At 48.2% G+C, this 16,673-nt stretch overlaps 1 protein-coding gene across 18 annotated transcripts in view; it reads right to left on the reverse strand.

Annotated features, from left to right (window-relative positions):
- The window catches only part of Ggta1 (glycoprotein alpha-galactosyltransferase 1), a 78,187-nt gene that overhangs the window by 49,460 nt on the left and 12,054 nt on the right, over positions 1–16,673 (reverse strand). For 3 of the 18 annotated variants that reach the window (XM_063283098.1, XM_063283096.1, XM_039104272.2), the window contains exons 1-2: positions 8,977–14,426; positions 7,329–7,416 (exon numbers count right to left, since the gene is read on the reverse strand). The gene's annotated coding sequence lies outside the window, so the exon portion shown is untranslated. 18 annotated transcript variants of the gene reach the window in all.

Consider the following 16,673-nt stretch of genomic DNA (forward strand, 5'->3'; position numbering starts at 1 on the left):
GTGGCACTCACATGCTGTTCCCTGCACTTTATACTGAACATATTATATAAGCTGTAGGTGCCCAAAAGACTCTCAGGCAGCAGCACTCTGTAAATATTGGGAAACCCCTGGCTGCAACAAGCTGCTGTGGTATAACCTCAGAACAGTGTCTCCCCCATCTCACCAGACTGCTGGACTTGTCAGAAAAATCAGTGCTGAGTCCCAAGGCCCTCAGGTACCCGCACCTGCCTATCTGGGCTTTTCTGTTCTCTAAATACTGGAGATGCACCAGATCCTGTTGCGAGCAATAAATAATTACGAAGTGCCTACTGTGTGCCTAGCCCTGTGGAAGAGGCAGACACTGGACAAACCCCTCATGCTATCCCATAAAATGCTAACGCTGTAAGGAGAAGGCAAGGCCTGGAAGCAAAAGAAACTGACCGGGGGGGGGGGGGGGGGGGGGGGGAAGAAGGTGAGGGGAGAAGGGATGGGGACACAGAGGGAGGAGGGAGTCTCTGCCTGTGGAAGGATGGCCAGTGCTTCCGCTCTGCTCTCTACATCGGCAAAGTCTGTGACGAGAATATGGGACTTTTGTAACCAGACCCAAAAAAAAAAAAAAGTATTTAAGTAAGTTAGATGGTTCTCTGACACTCAAAAGTAACAGAGCGCCGTTGACTTTGCATAAACTCGAGCCATGTTTCCTGTCACCCCTTTGCAAAGGGAGCCGAGTCCACCAACACCAAGTGAAGCACAATCCAAGCTGCTCCCGTAACAGAAACAAGTGGCAGGCAACGTGGTCTTTGTGTCTAAGCCCTCCCGGTTCTCATCTGTATTTAAGTAAATTCCAGATAAAAATGGAACCAAAATAGATCTCCTAATGAGCCTCCCCAGAAGCTGTCTGGCTTGGAAAGTTCCACCACAAACCCAGGAGAGAAAGGGGAAGTAGGGAGACTGGGTGCCAACGGGATTATTTTTTCCTCTCCCTGCAGGACGTAACTCACCGCAGCTCGGAAAGCCACTTTGTCCGTAACTTTCTGTCCCTTCTGCTTCTGCAAAGGTCCCATATGGCATAGAACCCCAAATGAAGAGCAGGCCTGCACCCCTCCAGCCTGCTCCAGGCCACATAAACTGGGAAAATGTTCCGAAGAGGACTAAACTGAAGGCAGCCAGCCTGTCTGTCTGCTGGGAAGAGTGAGCCCCACTGACCCCCCAATGTGCGGCAGTGTCCTTAAGAGCTCCAGTGGGAAGAAGGGTGCCACGTTGCAGGGTTGATGTGGGGAGGGGGGGGGGTAAAGCCCCGTGCTATTCCTTTAAAACAGTCATCATGGGTGCGGGGTGGGGGGAGTGGCGGAGGATAGGGGGAGCTGCCAAAATGTAGTTAGCAACTCGACTGGTGTCAGGTTATAGGGATACAGAAAATAAAACAAGGGGCTGGAGATTAGAACGGCAGCCACACTCACTGAGGTTCCACTCAAAGAGAGGGGGCCTACAGTCTGTTCCCGGATCTGGCGCCTAAGTGTAAGCATTTACTTGGCCATCAACCTTCATGGAGGCTCAAGGGCCATTAACACACTGCTCAAGAGCAGTTAAGAGACAGCTAGCCACCAGGAATGGGTTGTATTTTGCCGAATCATTGGCCAGAGGGCCCAATAGATGCCTGCAAAATCAGCTGTTACCTAGGCTATTGTTTCCTTGTCACAGCCCGATGCAAAGCCCTACTAATAAACACATTTAAAATTAAAAAAAAAAAAAAAAGAGACAGCTAGCCTTACAGATTTCTGCTATGTTTGTACACGCATGTGTGTTTATCTGTGTGTGTGTGTGTGTGTGTGCACATGCGCGCTACTAGTGCAAGACATGGCCTTGCATGTGTTGTACATCTATCTAATCTACTTCTCTTCTGCTTTAGGGTTTTCTAACTCTATCGTGGCATGAGGGGGGAGCCCCGTTTTTTAGTACTGTAGCCCTTACGGCCGCTCCTCTTTAGTTAGGAGACTACATCCTGCCTCTTCCCTTAAACCAGAGTACAGGTAGCAGGACAGCACCAAAGTTGACTCTGGCCACCCTTGTTCTGAAAAGGCAGTAGATAATAATCAGCCTTCCACTCTTACCCAGTCACCACCCTCTCACCCCCACCCCAGGTTTTTGCCACTCATTGCCAACAAGTTACTTGCCAGGTTATTCCCTCTCATGCTTGGGCCACTGTCTGGACACGTGCAACTGACTGCTTGAGGTCCACCACACACACACACACACACACACACACACACACACACACACACACCCCACATACTCTCGTGGTAGATATAAACTGCCCGTCAGCCAGGAGAGGAGGCTTCGAATGTGCTCGCTGGTGTTGACTTGAAAATAATTTGTTCACAGAGCTCATCTCACTTCAAGTCTCCTCCCAGGCCAGCCAGACACCTGTGCCAGCCCCAACTCCTCAGCTGTGGAATGTGGAGACGTGGACTCCCCTGACGGTTTCATAATCTCACATCAGGACTTCTGGCAAACTGTGGCGGCCAGGACAGGTTCTCACACGCTTTGGACCTCTGTTCACCTCAGTTTCCCTAGCTACGAAAGGAAAGTTTAGCCTGTTTTGGTATCTTTCCACCTCCAACTGGTACAATTTTGATTAGGAGGCACCCTCCACCCCCCTCATCTTTCACTCAAAGTTCCACTTGGGTCCCAGCAGCAAACAGGAAGTGTGAGCAGCAGGCAAGCAGTGTGTGGCAGGCACTGTGGCATAAGCTGCCTAAAAGGGGACGCTGCTGTCCCTGCTAAAGCCCCAGCTCCAGGCCCCAGGCCACCACCCTCCTCTTCAGGGTTCCCTGGCCACCGCACTTCACCCATTCATAAGAGGCTGGCAGCACGGAACAAACAGATTTGAGGCTAGTGCCCACCAAAGGCTGGGTAGAGGGGCTCGGCTCTTAAGAGCTCAGTCTGGCCTAGTGACCTCAGAGGCCCCGCCCTTTTGTAGGCTGGACTTCCTTTCTCCCCGCTGTGTGTGCTCCAACTCATTGCCTGTGTCCCAAGCGCCTCTCTTCCCATATGGTTCTAGAGCATTCTGTCTGTGTATCTCATTTTCCCCCGTTTGTAAGGCCAGAGCACTATCCATCTCTACCACATAGCTGCTAGCGTGAGAGGCAGGCAAAGACTTCAAAAGCGCCCACAGCGTGGTATCTATCGTGATGAACAAGTAAAGGTAAGCGCGAGCTACCGAGAGAGTTAGGTTCTTGGACCACCTCCCTCTCCCAGCTTGCCCCTCTCCAGAAGCGGTGAGCATAACTCGGACAGTGAAGACCATGCCCCAGTAGCATCTTTGAGAAAGCAGATCTGAACCTCAACTTGAGCCCAGCAGAGCAGGAAAAGGAAATTGCATGGGAGGAGAGGCAGGAAATCCTAGACACTGCCCCAAAGCACCGGGATGAGGGGGCTGGCTGCTGGGTATGGAGAGGCCTGCCGTGGACTGGACCTCTCCACATACGGCCCTGAGCCAGGTGATCCTCCAGCAAACAAATTTTCGATTTATGATATTTATTTTCCGGTCACTACGGATTTGCCCCAGCACAGCCCCCATCGAAATCAGGCACAGCTGTACCTGCTGCAATGGTAGAAGAGAAAAATAAAAGCAAAGGGATGTTGTGTGTCTTCCAGGGCAGTGGCCCTCGCCTTGTGGCCCACAGAACTCTGAAATTTGAGTTTTACTGTAATAATAAAAACACCAGTTCCCTGAGTGCTAAGACAGAAAGCAGTACGAAGTGAGCAGGACTGTGTTCCTGGCTCTTGGCTCCCAGCAGGTTGTGGGTTCAAGTCAGAGCTGTTCCCGTTGAGCGAGCCAGGCACCCAGGTCAATCACCTTTCCCCTGACCCTAGCACATCTTAACTAGCAACAAAGAAAACAGCCTTGCCTCTTCAGCTGGCTCCAAGGAAGGCGCGCCCAGCATTGTTGAAAAGGTCAGCGCCCTCTGAGCTTGAGCTCAGAAAGCTAGGCCAGGACTAACCATGGGTACCAGAGGGAAGCCATTTTGAAATCAGTATGCAACAACCACTGGTCAAGGAGGAGGAAAATGACTAGTCCCGAGAATCAGTACCGCCCTCAGGTACTCAGGTGACTCCCTTGAGGTCACTCAGTTTGGATCTCTGCCATGTTGTTTGGAAGCAGTGCCAGGGGACCCAATGCTCCCCGAGACACTGAGCAAATAGTAAGTAAGCACTGTTCAAAGAATCCATCAAAGTCACAACGCTGCTGTGTCCTTTTTACTATACTGCGGGCATTTCTTCTGACACTCGTGCTCCTGAAAAGACCTTGATTCCCTAATTAACAGCCATCAGACTCTTGCTGCCCAGGCTGCTGTGAACAAAATGACTGTCTGTCATCCTGTTAACCCGCCTACCCTCATGCTGGCAACAGCTGCCTTGAACACCCAATGGAATCCTTGAGGGGATTCCACAGCAACCAGTGCAGTCAACGGTCCTGGCTCCTGGAAGTACAGCTTCAGCCAGGCTGTTTGAAGCAGCCGGTACTTGACCTTTTGCAAGCAGGAGCTTTGATTAACTAGATAACACTGTAACCATTTCCTGGTAAGCCAGATGTGGAGCAAATCCCTTGATGGTCTAGCACACTAAGGCTTCACACAGTGGTTTGTGGTCCCACGTAGTGGTGTCTTAAGGCAGGAATGAGCCACAAAACCATTGCAACAGTGAAAGGCTCTGAACACACAATGAGCTAAACCCAAATTTAAAAGCAAATGCGCAAAAAAAAAAAAAAAAAAAAAAAAAAAAAGCAAATGCGCAGGGAGCTGGAGAGATGGCTCAGTGGTTAAGAACACTGACAGCTCTTCCAGAGGTCCTGAGTTCAATTCCCAGCAGCCACATGGTGGCTCACAACCACCTGTAATGGGATCCTATGCCCTCTTCTGGTGCGTCTGAAGACAACGACCACGCCCTGAACCAGAGGTGCTGGCCCCCAACTTGCATCTCAGGACTCCACTCTGGCCTGTTCTAAACACACAACGTGCAATTCGTGGTGGTCCTACGACCACATCATTCACCCCACTCACCCCTGACTGCTGTGGATGCTCAACTGTCACAGGAAAGCTTCACAGCTGAAGGAAATGCTAAGCAACAATTCTCAAACCCTTCTCCTTGACAGGTAAACTGAGGCTCCAGGAAAGATGCCGCTCACAGCAAGGGCGGGAAGTCTGGAGGCTTCTTGCCCTACAGCCGCTCCATCAACCAACCCATTAATGAGCACCTTTGCAGGACAGGTCTGGTTAAGACCAGGACTCAGAGGTGAAGCCAGCAGGCGAGCTGTCCGCCCTCGGGGCACTCAGACCACACTTGGCAAGTGTTAGCTTTCTGCAGCTGTAACAATAGGGATAGCTATTCAGCTTATAAAGAGAGAGGCTTTTTAAATCATTCTTTTTGACATTTCAATACAGAGTTGATGACCTTTTGCTTTGGGAACTCAACAGTTCTTTTTTTTTTTTTTAAGGTGTATTTATTTAATGTATATGAGCATACCATTGCTGTCTTCAGACACCAGAAGAGGGTATTGGATCCCATTATAGACGGTTTTGAGCCACCATGTGGTTGCTGGGAATTGAACTCAGGACCTCTGGAAGAGCAGCCAGTGGTCTTAACTGCTGAGCCATGTCAGAGAGGAATGTCATTTATATCATGGCCCGGAAGAAGAGGAGAGAAGAGGAAAAGGAGGAGTCCTGATAGCATATACTTATGATCCCAGCACAGAGTCAGGAGTACAGCAGATTAATACCAGCCTTAGATACCTAGGGAGCCTGGGCTACATGAGAAAAAGAAGAAAAAGGTCTGGAGAGACAGCTCAGGGCCTGAAAGTGCTTGCTGCTCTAATCAAAATCTGGTTCCCAAGACCCACACTAGGTGCTCGAAACCACGTGTAACACCAGCTCTAGGGCATCTGATGCCCTTCCCTGGCCTCCACAGCACTCTCATACACATGTCCCCCACCACACACAGACACACGCACGCATGCACACACACGCACGCAACTACATTCCATTTCATCTAAAACACAGGACGAAGCAAAGGGTCTAGTGACGGTACACTAGCCCATTCAAGCATGTGGCTCTGGGTGGCCTTGCCCTACCCCCATCTCTCTGCCTTGGTAAACCATTAGATTTTTCGTTCCTAAAACTGGCAACCAATGTCTAGTCCTTTGTTCAGCCACTTCCTCCTCCTGAGGCCAACTACCAAGGTCCAGCTATCACAGTATTGAAGTCCGGCAATCAAAGCCCCTTTGGCTCACCTGTTTAACATGCCCAGTCAAAATTACACACCTCATCCTTACAGTGTTTCCCTTTTCTCTTTGTAAACTACCTTGATAAACCTCCATTTGCCTGTGCGTCACGTCAGTCTCCTCTCTATCCAGAGAGTCCTTCACCTCAACCACCCTCCCCCAACCAAATACCGCTTCCTCCTCTTCCTTGTTCCCTCACCCTCGGTCTCCTGTCTTTGTCTCTTATTCCCTGCCCTCTGTTCCTCTGGGACAAATAAATCTTGGTGCTGAGAACCTTGTCTTGGTGTCCGGGGCTGGTACTTTTCCTTTCAGCAAGGAACCTAATGTTCCATCAAGCACACACTTGCAGTGACCGGAGACCTTCCTCCATCTGGGTCCCGCTTCTTCAAGTTCCCCCGGTGGGAACAGAGCTTCAACGTGTGGGCTTTAGAGGGGTGCTTGGAAACTGACCTAAAGCAGCAAATGAAAAGTAGATAAAGAGAGGACACACAAGTGTCAAGAGGAGTTATAGAGCAAATGAAAGGGGTGTGTGTGTGTGTGTGTGTGTGTGTGTGTGTGTGTGTGTGTGTTTAGACAGGGCCCCCAGTAGCCCAGGCTAGCCTCTAATTTAATGTTGGTGAGGATGGCCTTAGACTCCTGATCTCTCTTTTTCCACCTCCTCAGGACTGGGCTTACACATGTATTCCCCACCTCCGATAGCACTACAGGCTCTCTCAAAGGATCACGACCAAGTGGCTGAGAACAGAGGAGGCCTAATCTAGGAGCTCTCTCAATACAGCCACTTCAGCTCGAGGAGGCCCAGAGAGGTGGCCCCCACCCCAATCAATTAGAACACAGAGCAAGCCATCAGCCCCAAACACATATACTAACTCAACTCTGGTAGGTGACTTTTTTTTTTTTTTTTTTTTACAAATGTATCCATATGTGTGTGACAAGAAATAATTAAAGAATGAGAGGTCACACAAAATAAAATTTTGTTAGATACGTGAACCAGGGTTACAAGTCAGTGAGTTACACTAAGAACAAAAGAGTAGTAGTAACTTGTCCTTTCTGATCTCTCTGGGCTCACCTTTATCAACGGAATGTAGACGGACAGACGGAAAATACCAAACCACTGGGGGTTCTCCCTGCACCTTCCCTTGGTTCTCAGGCAGCAACTGGAAATGGACAGGGTGGAAATATTTACACTGTGGAAACTGGCAGACACAGCACAGCAAGGTGTTACCTTTGGAAGAAGCAGTCAGCAAACATCTGCTAACATCACAGGGCCTCCACTCTGCCTGCAGCCGGGGGGCGCGGGGGGGCCGTGTTTTCTCTGGATGAGGAAGAGGTCCTTAAACCCCATCCCCCAAAGGTGGTAGCCTGCCCTGTGGGCATGTGGGTGGTTTGGTAGATCTATCTGTTTAAAAGAATATTTTTTTTACGGGGATGGTGGCTCACACCTTTAATCCCAGCACTCAGGGGCCAGCCAGGACTGCACAGTGAAATTCCATCTCAATGCAGTTGGGGGGTGGGCTTTATTCAGTAGTGTACATCAAAGATGTAGGGTGGGGACTATGTAATGGTGGGGACCAGGTCTCCAGTATCCCAGGCTAGCTATGTAGCCAATGATGACCTTGTACTGACCCTCCTGACTCCACCTCCCAAGTGCTTAGAGAACAGGCTTGCACCACCATTTACACCGTTTACACTGTGCTGTCAGCAAAACCCACGCTTTTGCGCGTGCTCAGCAAGTCCTGTACCAACTGACCTGGATCCCTGGCCCTCTTTCCTTCTGATTAATTAAACCTCCATATCCAGAGGTTGAGTATGCAGCTCAGTGATAGAGTGCTTACCCAGCAAGCTCTGTGTTCTTTCCCCAGCACTGGGCTAGGGTTGAAGGGGAGAGGGGATCCTGTTTTTTTTAAGTGTCCCAGAGAGATTACAATTAAAAGGAACCTCACAGAGACTCGCCATAAGGCTGCATGGTCAAAGTCTAGTTCCTCTAGCTTTTCACACTTGGGGAAACCTCCTTAGAAGATGAAGCCAGGATATAATAACAGGGGCTTTGGTGACTATTACATCTCCACTATGGTGGCACCACACACATCCTACATCTAAAGTCTGCAACATTTCACACTGGGCACACTGAGTCTCAGAGGTCATTGCCCCTCCCAACACTCCGTAGACGTTCCATGCAGCTCCATGAAGTCCTCCTCTCTAGTAGATAGACTTAGTTACTGCCCCAGCTGAAGTCCAGGACTCCCCACCTACCACTAGAACAAAACAGATAAACGCCCCCCTCCCCTTCTGCATCTCAAGTCCTCCTGCACATGAAATGTAAAATGCACAACCCAGGTCAGTTAGAGCAGCCTTGGACTCTAAGGAAGCAGCCTGAAGGCAGTGACCCATTACACACTGAGTAAGACGCGTGTACTGTCCAGACTAGACCGGTTCCTTCTCTGCCCTGGGGCTGGCGTCTCCCTCTACTGTCTATACCACAGTCTCTGAATGGTATACCTTCGGGAGCGGGAGGGGGGGTGTTTGGACTCAGTCACTGAGCACCCCTGTGGTGATTTTCATTTGGGACATATTGAAGATGTCATCCCAAGCACTCATTCCAGCTTGCATTTAGAAATATTATTTAACCTTCCTTTGCACTGTACTGTCTAACACACAAAACCAGACTTTCCTAAGGGTCTATAGAAATCCATCCGCAAACCCCAGACTGCTCCTACCTTTGGGGAGCCAAGTGCTGATATTGCGAGTGTCCTGGCTTCTCCCCAACCCGATGCCAGACAAGTTCCTCCTAGAGACAGCTGGACTTCCACATAAGCATTCACCACCTTCTAGAAGAAGGGGGAAGACAGGCAGTTGTTCTCTGGGTGTTGCTAACACTAATAATACCACTCTGGGCAGCTGACCGGTAGGTACCAGGCTTGCCGCCTCCCCTGACTTCCTTTCTGCCCTCCAGCCAACAGAGTTCTCTGCATCCTGGAGCAGCTACAGGAAGGACTGGTTGGCTCTCGCCAAGGGTTCCTCTGCCTCATCCCTTGTCACTCTAGGTGTGAAGATCACATCTGCAGGAAGCCGTCTAGTCACCTCAGATGCAATCAGGACTTGGGAGACTCAGCGCACACTCAGATGTCGAGGCACTGTCTCCCTGAGCTAACCTCTCCACAGGCATCTGCGGAGCCCAGCAAGGCTCCATCAAACCTGAGCGAATTAGCAAACTCAAGAACGGAGTGAGGGAAGTTGTGCGAACGTTGCACACCTGGCAGAGCCACAGTGAGTCTTCAGGAAGGTGCATCTAGAAACCGACTTCCTCATCTCTACAGGGAAGAACAAGCTGACAAGTTGGGATTCTTCTGGGAGTAACAGACACTTCCTCTCTGTGGGTTTTGCTTTGAGAATTCATTTCCCTTGGTCTTCTGTTTAGCTGTTCGGGAAGATTGCTGGGTCAATCTGTGCCCTGTGCTGTTTGGCTGGCAGGGAAACTGAGGCTCCCACAAACACCCTAGAACCAGGTAGGATATGGCCACCTCACTTTCAGCCCACAGCCTCCTTTCCAGTGGCCTAAGCTGCAAAACAGACCAAAACTAGACCAGTGGTTCTCAACCTTGCTAACGCTGCAGCCCCTCAATACAGTTAGTTACCCGTGTTGTGGTGACCCCTCTAACCATAGAATTAATTTCATTGTTACTTCATAACTGAAAATTTGCTACTGCTATGAATTGCAATATAGATATCTGTTTTCTGAGGGTCATATGAAAAGGACATTGGACTCTCAAAGGGGTCTCGACCCACAGGTTGAGAACCATTGACCTCCTGAGCAAAGCTCCCGAGGAGAGAGAGGCCCGTGGGTGCCAATGAAAGTCTGGTTAATAGCAAGTCCTAGGGTCTCGGCTGTAGCTCAGTGGGGAGAGTGTCTAACATCCAAGAAGACATGAGTTTGGTCCTCAGTACCTCTTAATCTAGGTATGGTGGCCTGTTATCCGGCAAGAATGTGGCCAAGTGGGGTTTAGGGGCTGTGTGTGTATGACAAGATTAGTCTTAACTTCTCTCTGTAGCATTTCCCGCATCTCTCTGTCTCTTTCTGTCTCTGTCTCTCTGTCTCGCTGTCTCTTTCTCTGTCTCTCTGTCTCTCTATCTGTCCATCTTTCTGTCTCTCTGTCTCTGTCTCTGTCTCTCTGTCTCTCTGTCTCTCTGTCTCTCTGTCTCTCTCTCTCTCTCTCACACACACACACACACACACACACATACACACACACACACACACGCTTTCTCCTTGGAGCTATCAGGGACTCCAAGCCTCACCGTTGGAATTCAAGAGCTGGCTTGCATGACTCACTTCTCCCACTTCATTTTTGGCCAAGACACGCGCACTCTAAGCCTCAGTTTGCATACGGGTAAAATGGGGAAATCATTGACCACACAATCTCACTTCTAGACTGTCCACTCTGCAGACAATTCTGAACTTATCAACTCTGAGACTCCTCCCAGAGTCCTGTAATCAATGGGTAGTCAGGTGAGTTCTTTATTGCAGGGCCTGTCTCTCTCCAGCCTCTAAGAAGCGCCAAGCCCTCTCTCCCCTCAGCTTCCAGGCCTCTCTTTGACTGCATGTTCCTCCTCCGTATTAGCTCACTCTGGGTAGAGCCTCGCTCCCACAGGACATTCCCACAGCCCATGTCTGCACCCCAGAGCTCTGCGGTCTCCATGTGGAGACTGGGCATCAGATCAACTCAGCCCTGGCTAGAGACTTGGACAATCTATCCTGACTTCCTCTTTTTAGATCCGGAAGGATTCTCAGAAATAATTCTGGGTAAATAGGCATGTGAAATAGTGACCTCTCTGGCCTAAATGGTGACCAGTCTGGCCTAAATCTCAACCACTCTTTCACTTCCCCAATGCCTCCGGCCAGCCTCCTCTCAGGAGGGAAGGCAACATTCCTGGTAGCCAACCTCTGGTGCAGGACTCAGATCTCACAGCCATCAAGGACTGAGGCATGGGGCTGAAGAGGGACGGCTCAGAAGTTAGGAGCTGTGTTGTTCTTCTAAAGACCTAGGTTTGTTCCTCGAACTCACATGGTAGCTCACAATCGTCTGTCTATAACTCTGGTTCCAAGGGATCCAAGACCTTCTTCTGACCTCTGCAGACACCAGGCGCACCCACAGTGTAAGCAAAAACATATCAGTTAAAAAAAGGGGGGAGAGGGGCTGGGGATTTAGCTCAGTGGTAGAGCGCTTACCTAGGAAGCGCAAGGCCCTGGGTTCGGTCCCCAGCTCCGAAAAAAAGAACCAAAAAAAAAGAAAAGGGGGAGGGGGGTAAAGGTAAGCTAAGGCTCAACCAAGGCCGTGATCTCCACAGGCCACACCAGCACCGGTGTGCACCAGCCAAGGAACTCTGTGGTTCATAACCATGAATTCTCAAACCCTCTCAGCTCACAGCTCAGGAGGGAAGAAATAGTGACATCTGGCAGACACATAGCTGAGGCCCACCCTGCAGGATGCCACGACGCGGAGACTGATGTCAGAGAAAGGACAGCGGCTCGACTGAGTCTTGAAGGATGAGTAGGAGTCTGTAGAGAGTAGACTTGGGAGGAAGTAAAGGGACATTGTAAGTAGGGGAAAGAGGGTCCAAGGAGTAATAGTAATTCCTGAGGCCGGAGCAGAAGTTGGAGCATGCGGGGCAGAGGTCAAGAATTAGGTCCCTCACGTGTGCTTGGAAAGCTCAAAATACCGAATCACAGGCTGGAGGGATGGCTCAGCAATTAAGAGCACTGGCTGCTCTTTCCAGAGGTCCTGAGTTCAAATCCCAGCAACCACATGGTGGCTAACAACCATGAGATCTGATGCCCTCTTAACAAAAAATGCCCAATTGTTTGGTGCCTCACAAGATTCTCGGGGGCAGGATGTGCTGCAAGATACAAGGTTGAAGCAGAGGCTGGAGAAGAGGAATCAGCCCACGTGGGATGCTCTATGCTGTGCTGTGCTACCATCAAAGCGTCAGAGCCAAGCGACTGGGGACTGAAACAGCTGACGGCATGAGCCTAAATAAGCCTTTCTTCTTCTTAATTTGGTCATTTCCTCTTAATTTTGTCACGGTGGAAAGTAGACTAGTATGGGAGGAAAAACCAGGGGTGAGCCCCTGACAGAGGAGCCCCGTTTGCAAAGCTAATCTGAAGAACAGGTTGAGGGGTTTGGGTTATCTACAGTAAGTCACAGTCCGAAATGTTCGATGGAGAATTCCAGATACAAGCAAGTCGTGGGGTTTCAAATGTATACCATCTGAAGACCACCTGTGCCTAATGAAATCCTGTGCCATCCCAATGAGAACAGGCCAGGATGAGAATTCTTCCTCTGTCCCGTGTATCCCCATTGTTTACGAGGGTTCCAGGACTTGTAGTAACTCCCGATGCTGGGGCAGGTCCCGAGAGGATGAAGTCATAAAGACAAGAGTGAGGTCAGAGTGCAATTAAAGCACTCGACAGAGCTGGATGATTTATCTCCAAGTACTGATTCCCTGAAAATTGGCAAAGTATAAACCTGCCCCTTTTACTTGGTCGCAGGTATGGCTGTGGCTACTGGAAACGGTGAGAGTGACAATGTTCTGGCACAGAAAGGATGCTTGGACAGACATCCACAGAGAGAGAGAGAGGATGCTTGGACAGACATCTACAGAGGGTGTTTGGAAAGGCATCAATCAAATCATCTCTTTCTTGCTCTATCTCTCACCTATGAAAATGGTGCACACCAAACAGAAGCAGCTCCCTTGTCCCAGGTCTCAGAATAAGTGGACACTTTTGGAACAAACCTTCTGGCTGACTGACAACTAGAGAGAAGCCACAAAACCATGGTCCTGAACTTACTTACAGCTGATGTCCTCTGTGGGGAAAAAAAAAAATCATCACTCCGAAGAAGAGCTCTAGAGTTCATTACACAACACAACTGGAACAAAAGCCAGCTGACTGATGCACACCGTGGACACAAGACAGCAAGCCCGGGTTATGGAGATGCACACATGCTCATAAGGAGCTATGAGCAATGGAGTCTCGACAGTTCCCATCATCTTCTACACCTCCATTTACTTTATTTTACTTACTGTTTGAGACAGGCTGTCATTATGCAGCCCAGGCTGCCCCCCAGGCTCAAAGAAATCCAGTTGCTTCTGCCTCTTGAGTTTGGTATTAAAGTTGTGTGCCATCAAACCCAGCAGGCACCTAGAATTCACTAATCTTTCCCAATCTAAGCCCCTCCCTTTGCCTTACCTCCCTGTAGTTCCACATTGTTTAATCTCTTTCTTGGTCTTCTCAGGGAAACGTCTTAAAATCTCTAGTTTAGGAAAACCGAAACAAGTCAGGGGATGGTGGCACCCGCCTTTAATCCCAGCACTCAGGAAGCAGAAGCAGGCCGATCTCTGAGTTCAAGGCCAGCCTGGTCTACAGAGCCAGTTCCAGGATAGCCAGGGCTACACAGAGAAATCTTGTTTCAAAAATCAAACAAACAAAAACAAATAAAAAAGATTGAAACGTTTTAGACATACCTAAAACTCTGAGATTGAAGCAGTGATTAATTAAAAGTCTCCTCACAACGAAACCTAAACTTTGTTTTTAACAATGTTTTTTGTTGTACTAATTTAATTAATTCCAGTGTTTTTGCTCATGTGTAAATCCATGCAGTACACGCAGGCAGTGCCTGTGGAATCCAGCAGAGGATGTCAGATCCTCCAGGATCCCCTGGGACCAGTGTTAAAGATGGTTGTGAACTGAGTGCTGGGTATCAGACTCTGGTCCTCTTGAAAAGCACCATCTCTCAGCCCCAAGTTCCAAATTTTTAAAGAGGATATAAGAACACCACCCCTCAAACTGTTCCACAAAGTAGGAAAGGAAGAGACACTGACAAATTCACTCTGTATAGCCAGTGTCACTGGTACCAAAACAAGATAAAAACACAATAGGAAGAAACAAAGAAAGAAAGAAAGAAAGAAAGAAAGAAAGAAAGGAAGGAAGGAAGGAAGGAAGGAAGGAAGGAACTACAACCCAATTTCCCTGATGAACAGAGATGTAAGAATTCTCAACCAAGGGGCTGGGGATTTAGCTCAGTGGTAGAGCGCTTGCCTAGGAAGCGCAAGGCCCTGGGTTCGGTCCCCAGCTCCAGAAAAAAAGAACCAAAAAAAAAAAAAAAAAAAAAAAGAATTCTCAACCAAATCCAGGAACACATTAATAGAACTGCAGAAGTCACCCACCCATTAAGAGCATTCTCCTGCAGAGAAGCCAAATCTGCTTCCCAGCACCTACATGGCTGCTACCAACTGTAACTCAAGTTCCAGAGGGTCCGATATCCTCTTCTGTGCTCCAGAGGCACCAGACACACGTGGTGCACATGTGTGCATGCAGGCAAACACTCATAGGAACGATTATTTCAGTCTTAATTCTTTTTTATAAAAAAAAGTCAAAAGATCATACGTTGTGATCCCATTGGTTTCATTGCAGGGATACAAGGTTGGTTCAACATACACAAAACAGTAAATGACCCATCACATACTTAGACATAGGGCAAGATAGACATGATCACCTTGATGGATACAGAAAGACACTTGACAAAGTTCAATATGCCTGCACGATAGGAAGTCTGAAACTAGAACAGATGGAATATACGTCAATATAATAAAGACTACACACATGTGACAAACCTGTAGGCAAGATTAGACAGGAGAGAACTGACCGTCTCTCCTTTAAACTCTGGGGCTAGACAAAGGTGCCCATGGGTGACTATTTTCTCCCTCATATCCAGTATAGTCCTCCGAGTCTTAGCTAGAGCACTTGGACAAGAGAGGAAGATATGAACAGAATAAAAGTAGTCAAAGAAGAAGCCAGTCAGTTCCCACTTTCAGATGACATGATCCTACACTTAAAATCTGGGGCTCAGCTTCAGTCCCAGCACTCAGAGTTAGAGGCCAGCCTGGTCTACAGGGTGAGCTCCAGGACAGCCAGGGCTACACAGAGAAACTCTGTATTAAAAAAACAAACAGGGTTGGAGAGATGGCTCAGTGGTTAAGAGTACTGATTGCTCTTCCAGAGTTCCTGAGTTCAATTCCCAGCAACCACAGGGTGGCTCACAACCATCTATAACAGATCCTGGTGTATCTCAAGACAGCTACAATGTACTCATATACATTAAATGAATAAAATACTTTTTTAAAAAAAGGTGTGTGTGTGTTTATATATGTTTATATATATATGTTTTAGTATGTCTTAAATATTTGACAATACATCATATTCTAAAAAGTATTAATTTTTCCCCTCAAATTCAAACTTTACTCGGTGCCTTGTGTGTGTGTGTTTAGGGTTTATTTATTATATATAACTACACTGTAGCTGTCTTCAGACACACTAGAAGAGGGCATCAGATCCCATTACAGATGGTTGTGAGCCACCATGTGGTTGCTGGGAATTGAATTCAGGACCTCTGGAAGAGCAGTCAGTGCTCTTAACCACTGAGCCATCTCTCCAGTCCGGTGCCTTGTGTTTTAGCAGATGCCTCTACATGGGGTCATGAGGTGACAAACAGATCCAGTCATGGGGCCACACTAGACTGTGTTTGGAGAATTCTTGAGCATAACTCAAATCTTTTCTTTTAAAATTTATTTATTTTCTCTGTGTTTGTTGTCTGCATGTATCCATTGTCCATGACCTCAGAGGCCAGAAGAGGACACAGAATGCCTTGGAACGGAGTGATAGACTGTTACAACTGCCACATGGATGCTGGGGACCAAACTCAGGTCCTCTGCAAGGGCTGCTGAGATATCTTTCCATCCCTTGGCCATGAACTCTTGGTTCTCCAGCATCCAGTTTGCAAATTCTGGGATTACAGGTGGGCAGCACATGGCCAGCTCATCCCTGGTGCCTCCCAGATGCTGAGGTAACTCTTCCGTAGGACACAAGTATTTTATCCGAGGCAATAAGCCCACTTGCCCTTTGCTGTAGAGTGAGCTGCTGGGGGCTGGAGAGATGGCTCAGTGGTTAAGAGCACTGATTGCTCTTCCAGAGGTTCTGAGTTCAAATCCCAGCAACCACCTGGTGGCTTACAACCATCTGTAATGGGATCTGATGCCCTCTTCTGGTGTGTCTGAAGACAGTGACAGTGTACCCATATACATAAAATAAATAAATCTTTTTTTAAAAAATTTAAAAAAAAAACAAAAAACAAAACAAAAAAACCCAAACAAACAAACCTTACAGTTTCCACCAGAAAACTCTACATCTGATAAACATTTTTAGTAAAGTTGCAAGCTAGAAATACCAACAGATAAAAGCTTTTTATATACACCAAAAAAAAAAAAATGAACTCGCTGAGAAAGGTATTAGGAGAAATATTCCATTGTCAATAGCTTCAGGAGAAATAAATAAAGGAACAATGTGTCTAGGAATAAATCT

This window comes from Rattus norvegicus, chromosome 3 (assembly GCF_036323735.1).
Source record: "Rattus norvegicus strain BN/NHsdMcwi chromosome 3, GRCr8, whole genome shotgun sequence".
Taxonomy (NCBI): domain Eukaryota; kingdom Metazoa; phylum Chordata; class Mammalia; order Rodentia; family Muridae; genus Rattus; species Rattus norvegicus.